This window comes from Corvus moneduloides, chromosome Z (assembly GCF_009650955.1).
Source record: "Corvus moneduloides isolate bCorMon1 chromosome Z, bCorMon1.pri, whole genome shotgun sequence".
NCBI lineage: Eukaryota > Metazoa > Chordata > Aves > Passeriformes > Corvidae > Corvus > Corvus moneduloides.
In genome coordinates this window covers 64,669,839-64,684,391 of record NC_045511.1, presented here as the reverse complement: position 1 = coordinate 64,684,391, position 14,553 = coordinate 64,669,839, and the positions used below count along the sequence as shown (strand labels likewise).

Sequence of the window (14,553 nt, the reverse complement as noted above, 5' to 3'; positions counted from 1 at the left end):
AGAAGAGTGAGGGGAAAAGCAGAAATGATGCAAAGTTGTATAATAAATACAAAGGAGAGCTGGATAAAGATTTCTCTCAATTTCCTGCCTATAACTATGTTCATACAGCCCAAGAGACACATTTTTAATCTTCCTTACAGCCAAGGGACACTGCTAGCACATGTTCAGCTCCCTGCCCACCATGGACCTCATGGCCTCATCCAGCCTGTAGTCCCAGCCACTCTGTTCCCAGTATGCAGACTAACAGCTACAGGGCTGTGAAGCCCTAGAGAGCTTCACAGGACAGGCATACCTCTCCCTTTTGGCCAGTAGATTATTGTAGAAGTAGGTTAAAAGAGTATTTTTTTCAGTGACCGCTTTGTTCTAGATTTCACTAAGACAACTGTGTTTATAATAAGTAATCTGCATATTTGCTGTAAAAAAAGATAAGCTTTCTAACACCCTGTGAAGGATGGTTAACAGATTATTTGAGAAAATATGCTCAATACAGAAATGACATACCAGTCAGTGATGTGAAAACCACCAGTTTTACCCTTTGCCCTAAAACAAGTAACTCTATTTGACAAGGTTGAACCACCTAGATTAAAATAAAATGTCCTGCTAGATGACTCCTATTCCTACGAAATTATCTGCCACATTTCTTTCACTTTTCAAGGGAAAAAAACCCCAAACAATCAACCAAATACAAACCAACCACAAACTGCATGCCTACTGCACTGAGTACCCTAAGCATCTCCTGTTCCTTTGGTTTAATTAGTGCTTTAAAGATCTAGAAATAAACAACACACTTTTGAGACAATATTGGTATAGGAGGTAATATAATGGCTGGTCTTTATTGGAGGCCTCTAAGGGGCAGGTATGGAAAAATGCCCACACTGCATAGGGTGAACACAGTTTTATAAGTTTAGCAAATTAGCAAATAATTGAAAAGAATCCCCAAGTACAAGCGATGAAGTAATTCCTCCTGGTTCTACCCTTTTATTAATTCCCCCCCTGCCCCCACCTTAGATAGGAACTAAAATTTGTTTATGAAAATGTATCTCAAAGAGCTGGTTTCAACCTTGGTTTCCAAGGAGAACCCAGACAGGATAGGGGCCTTGGACCCCTGGGGCTTGGAGCCTCTAGAATGTGTTTTGTCTTTCTGCCTATCAGGGTAGGGAAGAGTACTGGTGCTACCTAGGAACTATATAACTATACAACAATAGTCTAGAGAGCTACAAATACATATATATGAAGGAAATACCGAAGAAAAATCATTCTGGCATCATTATGGTAAATTTAACCATTTCTATACTAGCAAGTTAAGTGCTGTAACTAGAGTAGATAAAAGGCTTTTGAATCAGTATATGGAAGACAGAAGTACTTCATACAGAATGAACATATTTTTAAAAACAAAATCTAAATATTAGCCAAAGAGAATAGATCACTGGGAGGTCAGAAGCATATCTATGTAACAAGTTATACTTGTGACCATGCAGTTTGTTTTATGGAGATGACACGGGTAATTTTATTAGAGGTCTTAGCATATTATGAACCAACATCCCAATTCCCACTATTAATAGCCAATTACATCTTCAAGCCATTTTTAATGGCTACAACCTGTAACTTTCCCCTTCTTATACTACAAACTCTGGGACAAGTACTAAAGCATTTCTGACCAAAACTTACACACAGGTACACCGCTTTATCACAGATGACAAAAACATAACTTCTGTTTTCCTATCTGCAAGATCCGTTTTTCTGACTTGGACATTGTATCTTTTCCCATTTTATAAAATATGGGAAGAAAATGCTTGTATTTTTTCAAAATATTAATTATTTTCAAGTACAGGGAAAAAAATGAACTGCTGGCTCTAGCTTAACCTTTTTTTCAGTAGGCTGCAGATGGTCAGTCTGTTACGTTGAGCTTTCAAGAAATTCAGCTGTGTCTGAAGAGTTACCATCCTTGGATCACAGCATGTAACTGAAAACACAACTATGCTGACACAAGAACTTTTGAGTATCTCAGACTTACAACTGTGCTAAGGACACAAGCCATTAAAAGCTGCTGAGACTTACAGCACTGAGTTGTTACAAGTCTTAGCCAAATAACCTAGTATTTCATCTGAAATCAAACAGTGGGAGCCCTTATGTGGCAGTATTTCACATGCAAAGTAATCCTAAAACTCCTCTTCATCTCAGTTGCCTGAAACATGTTTGTGACAAACAAACTCGTAACCTGTGATTTGAGACCACAGGAAGACTCTATCTTCATCAGGTCATGGAAGTTGGTCACTGCACTGAAATCATGCTCCTGTGTCCAGCTCTTCCCTGAATTCGAGTAATGTCAGTTTCTTCAGAATTCAATAAGGAGAAATAAATACTAATGTAGGACAAGCAGTGAAGATACTGAACACCTCCAAGCCCTATTAAAGACAGGAAATTTGACTCAGTGGCTCATATCAAGATCACCACAGAAAATTTTAATATCTGAAATTTAAACCTTAGTAGGACCTGCCTCCACATGGATTTAAGACAGTAACATAAAATCTGGATATCCCAGACCACCCAAGTTCATAAGGTTATACTGTTTGACAACTGACCATCTGAATGACCTGAAACAACAGCATTAAAAAAACCACCAAACCAAACAGATACAACTGAATCAGCATAAACCCACAACTTTTGAAACACTGGAAGGTCTGTTTCATAAGACAGAATCACTACTTGCATGATAAATTATGCTATTGCTTTGTAGGACCATCTCTAATTCTGAGTTTACTGCAAATAAATCTTTCCTCGGTGTGAAATAAGTTTGCTAGGACAAAACCTAAATTCTGTGAACTAGCCTAAGGTTTGCAAAACCCTAAGCATTTCTCATCTCCACACCACTACAGACCAAGCTTACTGAAATCTCTACACATTTACTTGCCCACTAGTGTTCCATGAAATACCCTCTCAGGACTGTGCTCCTTACACTAGAAAGGAGTTTCAGAGTTGGAGAAAACCAGAGCAACTCATGACAACCTTCAGTCAGAAAGCACCTGAAAAGAGACAATGCCATGAAGAGCTGTGTTTTTATCTTAATTAATTCACTCTTCCCTCACTTCAAAACCCAGACTTGGAGCTCAAAAGTATTTCCACAAAATAAGGGATTGAAGCCATATTTCTGTCCCTACTTACCTCCACTTATTAAATAATAATTATATTAAACTTTAAATCTATGACTTAACACTAAGCATGTTTTACTGTCTAAAACAAGGATGATATAGCTCAAAGAAGAGCTTCCATGCCTTTCAGAAAGTCCAACGAATAATATTCCTAGAAGTTACAGGGAGTTGCTATTACTATTACCCAGAATCAACTCTGAGGAATTAGAAACATACTGGATTCTACATTTTTTCATTTACTAAATCTGACAGGAAAACAATATAATGAAAAAGGAAGAGTTATTTATCAAATCCTTTGCGAATTGCAACTCAGTTGAAGTGGTTTAACACAGAGTGAACAAAACAAAATAGGAGCAAACTAAATGCTAAACACAAACACAAATGTTGACATGATCTTAGCTACTACAGTGTGTCAACTCACCTCATGGCTAACAGTCAATTTGATAAATCAGCTACTACACAGGTGGCTCAACAGCTCCTCACTATCCACGGCTAATGTAACTTTGAAAACAGCTGGACTTCCCTGCAAAAGTAATCTAAATAGTTTTCATCAATCATGTATTTTTATAAATTATTGTAATAGTCCATTGAACTATATATATCTAAACAATAACTTTCTATAACTTAACTGTAAAATGCGTATCATCTGATCATTAAATTATTCTAGATTTTTCAATCTGAAATTTTGAGAAAACTTAGTTTTTAAATGGTGATTATAGAGCAACTATTTTTCTTAAAAACACTGAAAAGGAAGACTGGGATTTTAATTAAAGAAAGTAGTTCCAAGGCAAGGTTAATTCTTTATTGTATCTTCTAAATTCTCTGAGATACAAAGTAATTAACACTTCCAATAATAAACACAATATATAAAACCTTAACTAGAAAGACAAATTAACAATCCTTTGTGTATAACCTCATGTCCTTCCTAATGGAAGAACTACAATGTGCATCTCATCAGCAAAAATGCGAGGTAGGAAATATTCCTCCTTCATTAAATCTGTAACTCTTGTGTCTACTCTCAAGCCACAGAACAATAAAGAGGTAAGTATACAGCAGACATCTTACCGTGAAAACAAAACAGTTAGGATTCTAAATGGAGAATCCTGAATACTTTTTGCAGCAGTTAAATAGAAAATAAGTCTTCAAATTTATGAGACATTTAATGTAAGCCAGAAATCCTGACACTGGCCACTGCTTCCAATGGCATGAGAACTACAGTTATTTTGTTATTTTTGCTTTCCCCTACCAATAATGAATAGATTTTGTCCTCCTCAGAAAATGCTAGTTATCGTTTTACCATTCAATTCTGTTACTTTCACTGTTAACTTCACTCCCGGCCCTTTGCAGTGCAGAATGTTACCATGATGCAAGGAAGAAAAAGCTCAGCTGGTAAGACTCTAATTTTGTTAAGATGAGGCTACACAGTACAACAGCAACATTTTAAAATGCTTTGTGGATAATCTGCAGTCTGCAGATCACACCAAAAGACAATAGTACAAATTGACAGTCCTGGTCATCTAACCCACTAGAAAGGAAACAGCTCTAAAGTTCAATAAACATCCAATATCATTGTCAGATTAAGAGAGATACATAAGCAAGACTGGTCTCTCTTCTTCCCACCCCACATTTAGGCATTTTTGGGGAGGGGGAAAGAAAAATCAGACCTAAGGTATTAAAGAATCACCTGAAAATTCAGCAGACATGAACTAGCTCACTGGAGCCAAAAATGAATTTTTGAATAAATAAATAGCTATCTGTAACCTTAATAACTGCCTTGTAAGTAGTTCTGTCACAGAATCCTATTATACTTCTAAAGTTCTTTGTAAGGAAAGTATAGTTAACAGCAAATAAAAAAATAATCAGACAAAAAACCACAAAAACCCCAGACCACCTTAACTGAGGTAGAATAATCTGACTCGATGGCACCTGCAAAGTGACATACTTCACCTTTTAACAGACTTGCTTGTTTCTATTTCTACTTTGCAATGTTTCATGATTTAACTATACTGATTTTCAGTTTAGAAAACATCCCTGAGGTGGTATGTAAGAGAAAGCACAGTTAGATTAAATAAAATGAGAAAGTAAAACAGAAGAGAGAATCCATTTACTTGGTACATAAACAGTAAACACAGCTTTGAGTCATTAGTTGTAGCAGCAGCATCCAAAGCCTGAACAAAATCTAAATATATGGTTCTTGCCTTAAAGACCTTATAAACTTACTTGAAATCAGTCTTCAATAAGAAGAAAATGAAAGAACTAAATATATTTATTTCACAGTTCTCTGTTTACTCAGAGATGGTCTGAGAAGCTGAGATGTACTGAACATACTGAGTCTATGGGTAAATGAAATGACCTTTAAAAAATGTGCTTTCCTCTCTTTGATGATTGAATGAAGTTATAAATGCTACAAGTACACTCAAATTCAGTTATTCATATACAATATTTGGCATTCTCATAGCATTGCTATGAATGTCACGCAAGAATTTAAAGAAGACAGGTTAGAAATAAATTAGATACTCAAACAGGAAGTCTGAATTGCTAGAAATTAACCTAGTCTTACTAAAATTTATATTGTAAAACGTGAAATCTCCCTATCAAATAGAATTTACAATATATTCCATCCACTACCTCTTGATTTTAGGACACTAAAACTGAAGTTCCTAACTAACCAAACAACTTGCAATAGTGGAACAGGTAGAACAATTAAACTGTTTGCAACAGTGTGTAAAACCAAGCAATTTAAGGTGTACAACCCTAGACACAGCTTGCATATTTTCTCATGTTTCCAAAGGGAAATTACACTAAACTAGACTCCATTAACCACCTACACACAGAAAAAAAATATTGCCTTATTAATCTTTTGGGGTATGATAAAAAAATGGATATTACTAAACTACAGAAGTTATTACAATTAATTTCTAACCTGACAGGTTCATATAACCATAGAGAATTTTTTAAAATAAAACATAATAGTACTTATAAATATGTAGAGGCTGGGGCTGGTTTGGGTTCTTCTTTTTTCTTTCTTTTTTTTTGAGGGGGATATTGAGGAGGGAGCTGGTGGCTTTCTTTCCCAGAACTAATGATTGATGGAGAAAAATATCCTGTCCTTTTTGCAATTCATCAGTACATGGGTATGCTGCAATCTCAGTTTCATCTAGGAAGAGCTTCAGTGAGAAAGGAAAAAAATTCTATATACCGCCGTGCATTTTTTAAGAAGTGTTCACATATGAGCAAATAAGCTATAAAAAATGTGAATAAAGACTTACACATGAAAAATATAACATGCAATAAGGTCACTCCAAAATGCATGTGTATCTCAGATAAGTTAATGTAGTACTTCAATAAGTATACAGCTTATATAGTTTCAGCTATATGTGATACAGACATAATTCACATATAAATATTTGTTTTCTTTTGATGAACAGAAACTGCATTTTAAGTGTGTGTATCTACACCCACAGACATAACCAGATACAGAACAGCCAATTTCCTCTATGATTTTTAACATAATATTGTCAAAACAGCAAGTTTGTTATATTGCATTGCACAAAAAAAAAAGGTGTGAAAATTTCAGTAACATTTATTCAAGTCCCATATGCATTATCAATGCATTTCAATGAACAAACTTTTAGGATTTTCTTTCTTTTTTGTATTTCAAATAGCATAGCACCCTCTGGTGCATCTGCTAGAAAGAAAACAACTAACAATAAACACCAGTCATTGCGATAAAAAAGTCAACATAAAAAAAAGAAAAAAGGAATCCTTAGAAACAAAATGACAAAAAAATTATTAGAAGACCAATTTCATTATTTCTTATTAAAATATTTTAAATTTTAAATAAAAAATTTTAAAAGAAAACTGCAGATGTGCTAATACAGCAGGGTGCCAGAAAAAAAAGAAGTTAAACATACATAAGTTTGAAACGAATCCTGTGTCCTTAACAGTAATTCATTGTTATTAAAAAATATCCTAAAGTGAAGTAATATTTAAGTAAAAAAGATAGTGAAACAGAATGTTACACCAAGCAATATATCTGCTCTTGATCTTGCAAGAATAACAATTATTAGGTCTACAGCTATCCACACACTCAAACTGCTGAATTTCACACCAAAATAATCACATCTCCTTTAAAAGTCCAATGAGAAAAGAAATTTTTAAATTATTGTATTACATATTAAACACTTCAAACTCTGCAATGACATTTTAACTATTAAAGTATGAACTCATTAAAGCATAATATGACACATCAAATTATTAAAATACACCTAGTCAGTGGGAAAATAATTTCCTACAAAAGTATATTTTTCTAATCACGGAAGTGGAGATCACCATCTGCTTTAGGAAGCTCTTTTGTAAACCTCTGGAAGTTTCAACACAAGGCACAAGAAATGAAAGTGACACCTGTTTAAATCAGCCATCTGTCCCTAAAAACTAGATTTAGCCAAATCAGTATATATACTGATCCTTAAATTTCCAAAATATGGGTATGCATAGCATCTGTGAGAAAAAAGAAGTATTGTTTTGATTGACAACCAACTGTAGGCGAAATACATGAAAAATAAACTTGTGGCTAATAGAAATAAAACATCCGAAATATTACTTATTCATTTTAAAAGCCTCATTAATTTTTCAGCCCTAACTCTTAGTTAAAAAAAAAAAAAGCATTTTCATTGATAATTTCAAAACATTCTTCTTTTTGTACTATAATACACTCATTTGACAGAGAGTTCAATTTTGAAATGGAACTCCAACCACAAGGACACTTCATAGCCACTGAAAGCTTATTTTTATTCTGTATTTGTAGAGCATTCATGTCTTTTCAACTGACAATGATTTAAAAAAAACATTTTAATAGTCATACATATTTTTTAAAGCCTGTTCATTTTTTAAGCATTCTGTATGACACATACCTGCAGATGGTAAGCTGTTGAAGACTACAGGTAAAAAATACAACTAATACAGGATATTTTCAGAGGGAAGAAAGCCTTTCAAAGTAAAGCATGAAAATGAGAAACACTAGCTACAACACTAAAAGGAACTACAATGATAAAGTACTATTGCATTTTAGACACTGGCTTATGTTTCAAGTAAGAGAAGAAAACAAAAGCAAGCAGCCTTACCTCTCAAAAGTTTAGTAAATGGAAAGAAAGTGCAACATGTATTTCCGGAGGCAGTTTTTGACTAACAAACTACCCTGTCAGGCAGAAACACGAAATGGGATAGTGCTAACAAAGCTGAACCCAATTATCAAATTAAGCATCATGAATTTAAAATCTTTAACAACTTTTAACAGTATCTTTGATGCTTATTTCATTTACCTACACTACCTCACTGAAAGGACTTCTCCAAACTAGTACCATGTACGTTAGCTTACTAGTAACAGAACAAAGCACCTGATGCTGTTCTGCTTGGATATGTTGAAACAAAATTAGATAGTCACACTCTTTCATAGTCATGAAAGCCTATGCATTTAAAATAAATAAATACATAAAAATCACAAGCCATGTCATTGTCGAACACAGGCTAGCATCACAAACTCCAACTATTTTGTCAGCTGTGAGCATTAGGGAATGAGAATGTATGATGCAGATCTCATTTATGGTCACTGCAGTATCTCAGAGAGAATAAAAAGTCAATACTTTTCTCAGTAAAGTCCATAATATTAAAAGCAGTGATTATACCTCCTTTATTAATTTCCAAATTGTAGTCACTGGCTAAGGAAAATGCAGCCTAATAGTACTATAAAGGTCTTTGGTTTTAGACAAAATCATGTATTTTTAATATGACTTTTAAGAAACACCTGTACACATCACTGTTGGGAAATGGTTAGAGGATCCGGGACATGGATCATTGATAGAATTATGGGATCAATAAAAGAACTGTACAAGCAATAGGCCTGCAAGCAAAGGTTAGTGTGAGAAACTGTCTCTATGAGAAAATCCCTCTGTGAGAAACAGGCCTGGGGACAAAAAGGGAGTGTGAGGATTTGCAGCTGTGCAGATAAGACCCAGAGAGGGGAGGGTGAACTCTGAATTCTTTAATCATAACATAACTAGTAGAAGCTTGCCAATGTAGTCTAATTACGTAGAAGGAGAAACGCGCTTGGATAGGTTTAAGCCACTTAAGAGTTAACAAACTGGTATACTATATAAGTGCCTCTGGATTGCTAATAAACGGAGCTTGCTTTTATCAACCATATTGGCTGGACTGTATTTTCTTCCTCCTCCCGCCGGAGTCCACGGACCTTTTCCAACACATCACCCCACGGAGTTAGAACAGAACCTTTGTCTCACACACAGCCACACACTTTCCTTTGCTACCCAGGGGCCTGGATACATGTTCTGCAAAGACAGATTTCAACACCCAGGAATGATCCCATCCTGAGCAGCATTCTGTCCTGCTGCTCTAGGACAGCTACTCAAGAAAGGTATGGTGCAGAGCTGACATCTTCTCTTTTCAACAACAGCAGATGCCGGAATTATTTCAAAACCAATGAATCACAGAAATTAACAACAAATTCATAAAGACTTCGATGCGCCATATAACTGATACCATACTAGAACTCACACTGAAAATTCTTAATGTATTTAGAACTTACTTACACCAGGACCTATGAAGTTACCAAGCAGTGGTTTCATCTTGGCATAAAAAAATAAAACGATGATGATGTAGACACTTTTGGTCATCATCCAAAATAATTTATTTTCTAAGTTCTTGTGAACTATGAAGTATTAAAACATGCTAAAAAAAAAAAATCCAATATGCTTTACCTCAAGGAATATCAGTATCAACAATGCACTAACTAATTAGTAGATTTTGTAGTTAATACCTGCTTGAAAAAATTGCCCCAGTCACATTCATTGGTAGTTCCAATGTGAGACAAATCTCATATCTTACACTGGATATCTAAAGATATAAAAATTGAAAAGGTGTATATACAATTAAACAGAGGCTTCAGATTAAAAACAAGAGCATTATTTTTTTCCTAATTATTTTACTAAATAAATAAGGAAAAAAATAAGCCACTACTTCAGAAAGAAGAAAGCCTGCCAAAACATCACATGATTTGACAAGTCAAAGGGGGGAGTGCAGATGTTAAATGTTTCATTGCCATGAAAGATGCCAAAAATTCACTTCATCCAAAGAATTCAAAAAGTATATCAAGTATGATTTGACATCAATGACAACACAAATCTTTAAATCTTAATAAGCAATCCCGAAAAGGATGAAGAAAGCAAGCCTTTTGGATTAAAAATAAGAAGCAAACCATACTCATTAATAATATGAGTCCTACTACATCTCTTCCTCCCCAGAGGTAAAGAGCTGCCCCTTTCCTCTTTCACAAAAGTACTCTTGAAAAGCAGCCCCAATAACAAAATGACACAGACTTCTTTTTAATAATATTTTTTTTCTTCTTTCTTTGCTGCTCGCACTGAAACCCACAGTCCGTGTCTTGAATTTCCTTCATCGTGGAGAGTTTAAGGAAACAAATGGATTCTCTCCACATGAACGTAACTCACTGTGCAATAAACTAGACCTACACATGCACTGTTCCATTAAAAACAATTCCCTGCAGAAGTAGTGCAATGAGAAAAAAACCCCAACCTGCTACTCTGTGTGTGCATTGGTAGGGGTATTGAATAAACAAAACCCCACTTCACAATACAAAGAAAATATAGCTTGCACAAAAATAAACCGCAATTATGAATAAAAGAAAAAAATTACACAGAGAAAGCACCAAAAAAAAAAAAAGGTTGATATGATCAATAGCACGAGAGTATCATTAAAAGATACAGCAAGTTCACGAAAACCTGCAACATATAGTAGTCATATCAAATCAGAACAAGGCCACTGTAAATGAAAGGGGGGAATCAACCCCTACTCTTGCTGTCCAACAGGATCCGTCCCCGGCTGCATCTTTCCTCCCAACCCTACGGCTTTTTTTCAGGTTTAAAGCCAGTAACCTTTGACTGCGGCCGCAGGCGCGTCCCCCGATTTCTCCATCTCCCGACCCGTACAAACGAGACCCAACTCAGACGCACACCCACCGCATCCCAGCGATTGTCCTGGAGGTCCCGCAGCGTGCCTGCGTCCCCGGCATCGCCCAGCCTCTCCTCCTCCTCAGCCCGCACGACGGCCGGCCCTGCTCCCCGCCCGACATCCCCGTGTATCCCCGCCGCCCCTCTCCCCTCGACCGCACGGTGCTCCCGGGAGGGCCGGGGGGGTTCGGCGGGGAGCCCCGAGTCCCCTCGCCGGCCCGCGAGCACCGGCGCAGCCCGAGGGCGCAGCCCGGGCCCGGATGCCGCGCGGAGAAGGAGGAGGGAGGGCCGGGGTGCGCCCGCCGAGCGCATTCACCTGTGCCGGGGCGGGCTGCGGCGGCGCTCCCGCTGTCGCTGCTGCTGCTGGCGGCGGCTGCGGTTGTTGTTGTTGTTGTTGTGGTGGGTGACGGTGAGGCAGGGGGTGCGGAGCAGCGGCAGGAGGAGGAGGAGCAGGAGCGGGAGCGGAGAGGCTGTTGTTGATGGGTAACAGTCGCCAGGACTACGGTGACTATGGCGCTCGACTCACAAGGCAACGGTTGCTATAACTCACAAAAGGAGAGCGGGAGCGGGAGGGAGGGACCGACGGGCGGACGGAGGCAGGCGGGGGCGGCGGCGCGGCCGAGCGCCCCGGAAGGGGCGGGGCCTGCGGTAATGGCTGGCGCGCGGCGGCTCCCGCGACCCCGCGGCCCGGGGCACGCGCCCGCCCGGTTCTCCGCCCGCACGGGGGGGGCGCACACGGGGGGCCCGACGCGGGACGGGGCGCGCGGCGGCTGCGCCGGGCCCGCGAGGGGGGCGTGGCCGCGCGGGGCCGCCTGACGCCACTTCCGGCGGGAGGCCGGGCGGGAGGGGCTCGGCGATCGCCGTCCCTCCCGCCACAAGATGGCGGCGGCCGGGCCGCTCCCCCACCGCCCGCGGCCCGCACTGCCATTTTCCGAGGCGGGGAGGAAGAGGAGGAGGAGGATTGGGTCGCCGGCGACAGGCGGCCATGGAAGGGGGAGCGCGGCCGCCACCGTGCCTCTCGTCCTCCCCGTCCCGCCGGCTCCCCCGTGGCCTCGCGGCAGCCCTGCCAACCCTGGACTTCTGCGGAGGGCCGAGCCAAGGCCCCGGAGTGCCCGGTGGCTGCTGTCAGCACACGTGGCTTTCCAGCCCGAGTGCGGGCGTTGGCCCGTTGTCCCAGCTGGCACACCGACTCACAGAATCGGTTGGGCTGGAAAAGACCGCTGAGATCGTCGATTCTAATCTGTGACCGAACGCCACTATGTCATCTAGACACGGCACTGAATGCCGCGTCCAGTCTTTCCTTAAACACCTCCAGGGAGGTTACCACTGCGTGTGATAACCAGATGCTCTCCTGTCAGGCTTTGTCTTCTCCTTCCAGGTGTATACAGAGTCACAGGGTTGGAAGGGATCAAGGCAGGGTCACCCAGAGCAGGTTACAGAGGAACATGTCCAGGTGGGTTTTGAATGTCTTGAGAGAGGAGAACTCCACGACCTCGGTGGGCAGCATGTCCCAGTGCTCTGCCACCCTCAAGGTAAAGAAGTTTGTCATGTGGGTAGATGACCTTGAGGTTATGTACAGTGCCCCCGCATCTACTGGCTGGTACTATGTCTCCCTGTAGTCTCCGCGCCGCCCTTTACTAACCAGAAAAGTATCTCTGAAGCTTTATACACAGTTGGCAGCAGTCTGTCTGCCCAGTAATGCTTGCCTGTAATCCATGTAAACCATGGAGCTCCCTCTTGACCTGTGTAGTGGTCTGTGTTGTCACATGTTCTACCAACACATGGTTTACCAGTCACATCTTTCTCCTACCTCCTGCTAAAAGCACCTGACATTTGTGTGGAATGCCCTACAATCAACTCCAGTCCACCAGTCCCTACAGAAACAAATTGAAATTGCTCTTACTTTAGTAGATTTACTCTCATTTTAGGGCTCTGTGTAATCATCATAAGCTGTAACAACTATTTACTAAAAAATACTGGGAAATAAGGTTAAGTACATACAAACAAGATCTTGACTGACAGAGATTTAAAGTCTATAACAAAAATTTTGAATTAATAAAACTAATTAAAGCATGCCTATAGCTGAGGCTATGTCTTACTACTTCTGCTGTGGAACCTAATTTTCATGAGATGCTAAACTAGTAACTTCAGCTGAGATCTTCAATCTCATAGGATGTCTGGGTGTTTTAAGAGCTCACACTTACTTGCATGACTAGCCTTTTTAAAAACATGAAAATGAGACACAACTGTAAGCAATCTAATTTAATAAAAATATATAGCAATGCATTCAATTAATTAAAGGTGAAGTGTATTTTGATAAGCATCTTTCATTCTGTCTATTTAGCAAATACAGGTAGTTTAATTTAGCTGGTACATGGGAAGGTTTTAGGATTTGGGTTTCATGCAATTTAAAATTTTGTATGAACAGGGTGAAAACCAAATAGAGGTGTCAGATACTGAGTAGTTTTACCAGAAAATTGTTACCAGAGTGATGTGACCTAATTCCATGGTAAAGCTTTAGCAACATTGATGTCATCTATGTTGCTAAAGGAAGTGTTGACCTTAAGTATTTTAACTGTGGATAACTGTGGATATTGTCTTTTCTGTTGTGTCAATTGTCACTTGTTATGTGCTTGGCAACCTTAGTAGGGTGAGCTGTGGTAAATGCAGTAAAGCTGGAGGATAAAAGCACTGGTCTGTTGTTTTTCTTCCTGAAATCACAGAACTTTATGTATCTATCTGTGTGGAAAGAAAAAATCAAGGCCTTGGCAAAAATTTAAAATATATGTATAAATATCCCTATATATTTTCCTTGAGCCAGTATATTTGCAAATATTTTAATCTATAGCAGCATTTCAGTCTATAAGAACATGATAAATTTCTGTCTCAAAGAGAAATAGCTACTTTTGTTACAGGAAAATTATTTAATCATTTCAATATTTTCATGCTTCTATCTATAAAGTTAATTTGTACCTACTTGGATCAGTCAGGACCTAATGGAATCTGTTTCAAATAATTTCAAATAAATTTCTGGAAATCTTTATCTCGACATTTTATCGATTAGATCTTTATCAAAGAATGCATGTCTCATTGTAATTTTTGATGAAGTCCTTTTTTTTGACTTATTCAACAGTTAGTCACTTCAATAGTCACCATTAATAGAATTTTTGTAACTAATGACAGTATTAAACAACCTGCCAAATTTAAATATGAAAGCAGTGTTGATTAAAAGTGGCTGTGTTGCTAAAAGGCTAAAGGCCTCTTGTTTTGTATTTAGATGCAGAATATGCTGCATATCTCAAAGTAATTTTATACCTTACTATGTGGATAAGGAATAATCAGAATATAATCAAAGTTTTTCA

The 14,553-nt window shown here is 38.8% G+C and overlaps 1 protein-coding gene across 4 annotated transcripts in view; it reads right to left on the bottom strand.

Annotated features, from left to right (window-relative positions):
• The window catches only part of RFX3 (regulatory factor X3), a 114,453-nt gene extending 102,648 nt beyond the window's left edge, over nucleotides 1-11,805 (bottom strand). Inside the window, exon 1 of one of the 4 annotated variants that reach the window (XM_032095701.1) lies at nucleotides 11,508-11,805. The gene's annotated coding sequence lies outside the window, so the exon portion shown is untranslated. Of the gene's footprint in view, nucleotides 1-3,570; nucleotides 3,719-11,200; nucleotides 11,278-11,507 lie in introns of those variants that run through there. The other 3 variants (XM_032095698.1, XM_032095700.1, XM_032095699.1) reach the window with 3 other exon arrangements.
• Nucleotides 11,806-14,553: the final 2,748 nt, after the last annotated feature.